Source organism: Adiantum capillus-veneris, chromosome 3, assembly GCF_014529385.1.
Source record: "Adiantum capillus-veneris isolate H3 chromosome 3, ASM1452938v2, whole genome shotgun sequence".
Classification (NCBI taxonomy): domain Eukaryota; kingdom Viridiplantae; phylum Streptophyta; class Polypodiopsida; order Polypodiales; family Pteridaceae; genus Adiantum; species Adiantum capillus-veneris.
The window spans coordinates 178,129,159-178,137,542 of NC_140933.1; the positions used below are offsets into that span (position 1 = coordinate 178,129,159).

The following is an 8,384-nucleotide window of genomic DNA, read 5'->3' on the forward strand; positions in this document are numbered from 1 at the left end:
CAAAGCACCATATGCTGCATCTCAAAACTGGTAGATACAGACTCTTGTCCGATCTTTCACATGTGCAACACCCACAAATATGTAACTCTATATTCACCCACACACATAGTCTTGCACAATCCCTTGTACATAGCACACTTGCACACAAACCAATCACATGTACTACAACCCTTGTACATAGCACACGTGCACACAAACCAATCACATGTACTACAAACTAGAGGGATACAGTCAAATACTATACACATAGACCATCATAATTTTGATACACTTGGCTTTCATTAATACAGTATACTATGATGCTTTCAATAAAAAGGTGCCCTCTCCTCTCTCCTGGGCCTGTCAAACTCTTATGTTGATGGGACTTGCAATAGACAGCCCTTCGTCTTGCCTTATGGGAGCTTCGATAATCCCGGATCAATTGCCCTTGGCCTCTCTCATGGAGACCCTCGGCCCTTCACCTTCAATGCAGCGTTCCCTTTCCCTCCCCTTTGCTCACCTCAATGCACCTTTTCCCAAAGCCGACCTGCTCTCGATTCTCCTGTGATGATCGCAACAACCCCTCTCAATTCCGCGTTGATAGTCAACCTTTGAGATCCCTTTCGATGGCATATAACCCTCCTCAACCAGCCCTTCGGAGTCCCTCCTACTGGCCGCCTTCTCCTCGCTCAGCAGCGCCCTCTGGCGTGCATCCGATCACCCCTTTTTGGTCCCCGTGTGCTTGCCAGTGAATATGACAACCCTGGCGGCCACTCTTCATGTAGCCCCTCTACCTCTTCTCCTGCCTGCCACCTCAACTGGCGGCCTCTGCCCTTCCTCCTCTGCTAGGCCAATAGCGACCTCGCTATTGGTCGCACCCTCTATCAACTGGCCTCTCCCCTTTTGTATTCCCCTGCAGTGCCGCCTTCTGGCTACTCTCAGTGGCGGCCCACCTCTCTGCATGCACTCTCCAAGTGTCACACTCGGCTCGGCTGGCCTCCTTTTCCTAATGCAAAACTACCTGTCCGTTTTTTTTTAATTCCAGGCTTCACCTTTAGCCTTTAAAAAATATCAAACTTGGCATGGATTCCCATGCGCTCGGCTGCCACCTTGAGCTTTACTCCAACATTGACCCTTGATAATCATTGGTCCAGAGTATGCTTCTCTACAAGATCCATCAGCATTGGTCGGCCAATGAAAAGAATCCCGGATATCGGTGACCCTTGGGTAAAAGAACCCTGTTGAGAGTACTACGACAGTCATGAAACTTGAGCTGCACTCACTTGCAACTGAGCCCTCAATGAACATGTTATAGCATACATACCCTGGCAAATAGAGCCTCTTGCAGACATCTCGCTCCGAGTCTCATAGCATAATCTTGATAGCACCTACATCCAGCATCCCTTGACTCGTTTCCAATCTTGTGATATAAGCATATGCTCCTGCCACCTCTGACAGCAAAAAACACTTGCAGTTTTGACTAGCGATTGCTCCAACTGGGTGTACCTGGCTCCATCAAATATCTGCTCAAGGTCTTTGCCATTTGCCTGTAAACTGCCATGCCTTGACTTTCTGCACTTCCATAGATCGACACAGTTTGGTTGTACCATCATTATCCACCCCCTCATTGAGCATTCATGCTCAACTAGAGCATTATTTAGATATAATAGGATTTCATAGAGAAAATGATATACCATAAATTTATAGACTGCATAAGGAATAGTGGCTATATAGATAGGATAGAGATAAAGAGAAAAGAGTTTGCTATTGCATCACCCTCTAGGGTCAAATGGAAAGCTCACAGCTTCCTCAATCATAGTGTAGAGTCCACCTAGATCAATAACAAAACATTGGCCGTGGCCATCCACCTGTAAAACATGCACATTGAAGCCCCTGTTTGCACTTGTAGGTCAATAGACACACCATCCTTCCTGCTCTTGAAAGCATCGAGCTTGGTCACCCTGCATCCATAAGCCCGTATGCCAACCATAAACATGCTTTCGAACACTTGAAGCACCTGTACCATAAACTACTATTATGCCATTTTTTATAGAACCCTTGATATCACCATCTTTATCACATGAGCATTGAAACCTGCATAGTATACCTTGCAAAGCAATGTGCAGCAACATAGCTATCAATAGCATAGTATGAAGAAACAATACCCTACCATTTGCCTCTACCTGCTGCATAGCCAAGCAAACCTGATCCCTTTGCAAACCTGCATCCAAACCCCCTGTAAATGGCTTCAAGGCTCCCTTATCATACTCAAGAACATGACCTGCTAGAGCTACAACCCATTCTTCAAACACCTCATCAGCTGCAAGGTTGGCGGCACCTTCCTCTTTGCATGGAGCCTCATGCTCATAGGCTGCACCTGTATCAGTTTCCATAGAGTCTTCTGCCGGAGATAACTCTCCATGGCTACCCACAACCTCGGGAACTTCCAAGCACACCTCAACATGCTCACCAAGGCAAGGTTGCCCCACCCCCTGCATAGACAAATCAACTAGATTTACCACAGCTTCTGCTTCTAGCTCTTGCAAGTCGTTCTCGAAAACCTGCTCTTCAACCAAACTCGATGCACAATCCAACCATACCTCTTCCTCCAATAGAGACTCACCATCACATGATATTTGACAAGGATGCTCGACTGGCATGTTCACAAAGGACATTTCCACACGTGCACTATGCTTTTCTTCGATGTTCAGCTAGCTGGTAGGCAACTCGCATACATCTTTCTCAGCTTCATCTACATGAAAGACATCATAAGTTTCATATCTAGAAGACAAGGATTCTGTCTCCCACATGCTATCTGTGTCCAAAGCACTGCTAGAGCTTTGAGAGCTTTTGGACTCCTCTTTTGGGCTTGCCGATTCTTGAACCTTTGCTGTCAGCCTCGTTGCTGGCTCTAGAACTGGCACCTCTTCTTGAAAAACTTTTACGACCTCGATCTCTTGAGGAAGTAAACTGGGTGGCATTCTGAATATGCCTCTCTGCACCTGTTGAGCCCTGGGTCGCACTTCGTCTAGCTCTTCTAGCCTAGCATCAGCTTCACGGGCTTTGATTACATGCATATCAACAAAAAAAGGAGCTTTTACCTCTTGATGCTCTCTAATCTGTCTGGGTCTGGGTCCACTGGCTACCGTGATTGCCAGCTGTAGCAATCTTGCTTCCATCTTCTTCTTCATCTTTCGACTCTTTGCTTTGGCAACTTGGACAGCATCATCAAAGGTCCTTGGATCTTCATAGTCCACCCTCTCACGAACATACGGATGCAAGCATGATAGAAACCTTTCAAGCTTCAAATATCCCGCATTGGTTGCTTTGGTAGCAGCCACCAAATCTCTCCAATAAGCTTCAAATTTATCAACAAAAGCATCGAAATGTTCACTTACTTCCTGCTGCAAACCTTTGATCTTTGCATCTGCTTTCAAGGCCGACACCACCTTTCGATACCTTTGTAAGAATTGTTCGCGAAATCCGAGCCAAGTCTGCTTGTATGCATCTTCCAAGACATCGAACCAAACTTTTGCTTTACCTCGCAGCACCAAAGATAGAGTTTGGAGCTTTGGTTTGTCACCTGGCATCCGTAGTACTGTCAGCATGAACATCTCAAAATCGGCAAGCCAATCGTCCACATCCTCATCTCCTTTGAACACTGGACCAAACTCCTGCTTCATTTTGACTCCCGAGCACCTTATTAGGAAATAATCAGTGGGTCCTCAGTGGGGGCACCACAAGATAGAAAGCGGGAAGTGGGAAAACCACCAGCACATAAACTCGATGCCTCTATATAGCTCAGTGATCTCACAACACCCCTATCCCCTAGCAAACACGCACCTAAGCACACAATATGGAAACAATTATTGACCAAGCCCAATCCCGACCATCCCAGACTATATGCACTCGATCACAAAGCATACAATGATAGCTTCTACCTTCGAGCCTTCAAAGCACCATACTCTGCATCTCAAAACTGGTTGACACAGACTCTTGTCCGATATTTCACATGTGCCACACCCACAAATATGTAACTCTATATTCACCCACACACATAGTCTTGCACAATCCCTTGTACATAGCACACTTGCACACAAACCAATCACATGTACTACAAACTAGAGGGATACAGTCAAATGCTATACACATAGACCATCATAATTTTGATACACTTGGCTTTCATTAATACAGTATACTGTGATGCTTTCAATAAAAAGCTGCCCTCTCCTCTCTCCTGGGCCTGTCAAACTCTTATGTTGATGGGACTTGCAATAGACAGCCCTTCGTCTTGCCTTATGGGAGCTTCGATAATCCCGGATCAATTGCCCTTGGCCTCTCTCATGGAGACCCTCGGCTCTTCACCTTCTCTGCAGCGTTCACTTTCCCTCCCCTTTGCTCACCTCAATGCGCCTTTTCCCAAAGCCGACCTGCTCTCGGTTCTCCTGTGATGATCACAACAACCCCTCTCAATTCCTCGTTGGCAGCCAACATTTGAGCTCCCTTTCGATGGCATATAACCCTCCTCAACCATCCCTTCAGAGCCCTCCTACTGGCCGCCTTCTCCTCGCTCAGCAGCGCCCTCTGGCGTGCATCCGATCACCCCTTTTTGGTCCCCGTGTGCTTGCCAGTGAATATGACAACCCTGGCGGCCACTCTTCATGTAGCCCCTCTACCTCTTCTCCTGCCTGCCACCTCAACTGGCGGCCTCTGCCCTTCCTCCTCTGCTAGGCCAATAGCGACCTCGCTATTGGTCGCCCCCTCTATCAACTGGCCTCTCCCCTTTTGTATTCCCCTGCAGTGCCGCCTTCTGGCTACTCTCAGTGGCGGCCCACCTCTCTGCATGCACTCTCCAAGTGTCACACTCGGCTCGGCTGGCCTCCTTTTCCTAATGCAAAACTACCTGTCCGTTTTTTTTTAATTCCAGGCTTCACCTTTAGCCTTTAAAAAATATCAAACTTGGCATGGATTCCCATGCGCTCGGCTGCCACCTTGAGCTTTACTCCAACATTGACCCTTGATAATCATTGGTCCAGAGTATGCTTCTCTACAAGATCCATCAGCATTGGTCGGCCAATGAAAAGAATCCCGGATATCGGTGACCCTTGGGTAAAAGAACCCCGTTGAGAGTACTACGACAGTCATGAAACTTGAGCTGCACTCACTTGCAACTGAGCCCTCAATGAACATGTTATAGCATACATACCCTGGCAAATAGAGCCTCTTGCAGACATCTCGCTCCGAGTGTGATATAAGCATATGCTCCTGCCACCTCTGACAGCAAAAAACACTTGCAGTTTTGACTAGCGATTGCTCCAACTGGGTGTACCTGGCTCCATCAAATATCTGCTCAAGGTCTTTGCCATTTGCCTGTAAACTGCCATGCCTTGACTTTCTGCACTTCCATAGATCGACACAGTTTGGTTGTACCATCATTATCCACCCCCTCATTGAGCATTCATACTCAACTAGAGCATTATTTAGATATAATAGGATTTCATAGAGAAAATGATATACCATAAATTTATAGACTGCATAAGGAATAGTGGCTATATAGATAGGATAGAGATAAAGAGAAAAGAGTTTGCTATTGCATCACCCTCTAGGGTCAAATGGAAAGCTCACAGCTTCCCCAATCATAGTGTAGAGTCCACCTAGATCAATAACAAAACATTGGCCGTGGCCATCCACCTGTAAAACATGCACATTGAAGCCCCTGTTTGCACTTGTAGGTCAATAGACACACCATCCTTCCTGCTCTTGAAAGCATCGAGCTTGGTCACCCTGCATCCATAAGCCCGTATGCCAACCATAAACATGCTTTCGAACACTTGAAGCACCTGTACCATAAACTACTATTATGCCATTTTTTATAGAACCCTTGATATCACCATCTTTATCGCATGAGCATTGAAACCTGCATAGTATACCTTGCAAAGCAATGTGCAGCAACATAGCTATCAATAGCATAGTATGAAGAAACAATACCCTACCATTTGCCTCTACCTGCTGCATAGCCAAGCAAACCTGATCCCTTTGCAAACCTGCATCCAAACCCCCTGTAAATGGCTTCAAGGCTCCCTTATCATACTCAAGAACATGACCTGCTAGAGCTACAACCCATTCTTCAAACACCTCATCAGCTGCAAGGTTGGCGGCACCTTCCTCTTTGCATGGAGCCTCATGCTCATAGGCTGCACCTGTATCAGTTTCCATAGAGTCTTCTGCCGGAGATAACTCTCCATGGCTACCCACAACCTCGGGAACTTCCAAGCACACCTCAACATGCTCACCAAGGCAAGGTTGCCCCACCCCCTGCATAGACAAATCAACTAGATTTACCACAGCTTCTGCTTCTAGCTCTTGCAAGTCGTTCTCGAAAACCTGCTCTTCAACCAAACTCGATGCACAATCCAACCATACCTCTTCCTCCAATAGAGACTCACCATCACATGATATTTGACAAGGATGCTCGACTGGCATGTTCACAAAGGACATTTCCACACGTGCACTATGCTTTTCTTCGATGTTCAGCTAGCTGGTAGGCAACTCGCATACATCTTTCTCAGCTTCATCTACATGAAAGACATCATAAGTTTCATATCTAGAAGACAAGGATTCTGTCTCCCACATGCTATCTGTGTCCAAAGCACTGCTAGAGCTTTGAGAGCTTTTGGACTCCTCTTTTGGGCTTGCCGATTCTTGAACCTTTGCTGTCAGCCTCGTTGCTGGCTCTAGAACTGGCACCTCTTCTTGAAAAACTTTTACGACCTCGATCTCTTGAGGAAATAAACTGGGTGGCATTCTGAATATGCCTCTCTGCACCTGTTGAGCCCTGGGTCGCACTTCGTCTAGCTCTTCTAGCCTAGCATCAGCTTCACGGGCTTTGATTACATGCATATCAACAAAAAAAGGAGCTTTTACCTCTTGATGCTCTCTAATCTGTCTGGGTCTGGGTCCACTGGCTACCGTGATTGCCAGCTGTAGCAATCTTGCTTCCATCTTCTTCTTCATCTTTCGACTCTTTGCTTTGGCAACTTGGACAGCATCATCAAAGGTCCTTGGATCTTCATAGTCCACCCTCTCACGAACATACGGATGCAAGCATGATAGAAACCTTTCAAGCTTCAAATATCCCGCATTGGTTGCTTTGGTAGCAGCCACCAAATCTCTCCAATAAGCTTCAAATTTATCAACAAAAGCATCGAAATGTTCACTTACTTCCTGCTGCAAACCTTTGATCTTTGCATCTGCTTTCAAGGCCGACACCACCTTTCGATACCTTTGTAAGAATTGTTCGCGAAATCCGAGCCAAGTCTGCTTGTATGCATCTTCCAAGACATCGAACCAAACTTTTGCTTTACCTCGCAGCACCAAAGATAGAGTTTGGAGCTTTGGTTTGTCACCTGGCATCCGTAGTACTGTCAGCATGAACATCTCAAAATCGGCAAGCCAATCGTCCACATCCTCATCTCCTTTGAACACTGGACCAAACTCCTGCTTCATTTTGACTCCCGAGCACCTTATTAGGAAATAATCAGTGGGTCCTCAGTGGGGGCACCACAAGATAGAAAGCGGGAAGTGGGAAAACCACCAGCACATAAACTCGATGCCTCTATATAGCTCAGTGATCTCACAACACCCCTATCCCCTAGCAAACACGCACCTAAGCACACAATATGGAAACAATTATTGACCAAGCCCAATCCCGACCATCCCAGACTATATGCACTCGATCACAAAGCATACAATGATAGCTTCTACCTTCGAGCCTTCAAAGCACCATACTCTGCATCTCAAAACTGGTTGACACAGACTCTTGTCCGATATTTCACATGTGCCACACCCACAAATATGTAACTCTATATTCACCCACACACATAGTCTTGCACAATCCCTTGTACATAGCACACTTGCACACAAACCAATCACATGTACTACAAACTAGAGGGATACAGTCAAATGCTATACACATAGACCATCATAATTTTGATACACTTGGCTTTCATTAATACAGTATACTGTGATGCTTTCAATAAAAAGCTGCCCTCTCCTCTCTCCTGGGCCTGTCAAACTCTTATGTTGATGGGACTTGCAATAGACAGCCCTTCGTCTTGCCTTATGGGAGCTTCGATAATCCCGGATCAATTGCCCTTGGCCTCTCTCATGGAGACCCTCGGCTCTTCACCTTCTCTGCAGCGTTCACTTTCCCTCCCCTTTGCTCACCTCAATGCGCCTTTTCCCAAAGCCGACCTGCTCTCGGTTCTCCTGTGATGATGACAACAACCCCTCTCAATTCCTCGTTGGCAGCCAACATTTGAGCTCCCTTTCGATGGCATATAACCCTCCTCAACCATCCCTTCAGAGCCCTCCTACTGGCCGCCTTCTCCTCGCTCAGCAGCGCC

The 8,384-nt window shown here is 46.5% G+C and overlaps 2 pseudogenes across 2 annotated transcripts; both read right to left on the bottom strand.

Annotated features, from left to right (window-relative positions):
* Nucleotides 1-609: 609 nt before the first annotated feature.
* On the bottom strand, nucleotides 610-4,346 carry LOC147462244 (uncharacterized; annotated as a pseudogene). Its single transcript, XR_015187697.1, has 2 exons — nucleotides 2,087-4,346; nucleotides 610-1,996 (listed from the first exon to the last, which is right to left on the bottom strand). The product of XR_015187697.1 is annotated as an uncharacterized LOC147462244 (transcript).
* A 126-nt stretch (nucleotides 4,347-4,472) lies between these two features.
* On the bottom strand, nucleotides 4,473-8,168 carry LOC147462245 (uncharacterized; annotated as a pseudogene). The gene is made up of 2 exons (XR_015187696.1): nucleotides 5,910-8,168; nucleotides 4,473-5,819 (listed from the first exon to the last, which is right to left on the bottom strand). The product of XR_015187696.1 is annotated as an uncharacterized LOC147462245 (transcript).
* Nucleotides 8,169-8,384: the final 216 nt, after the last annotated feature.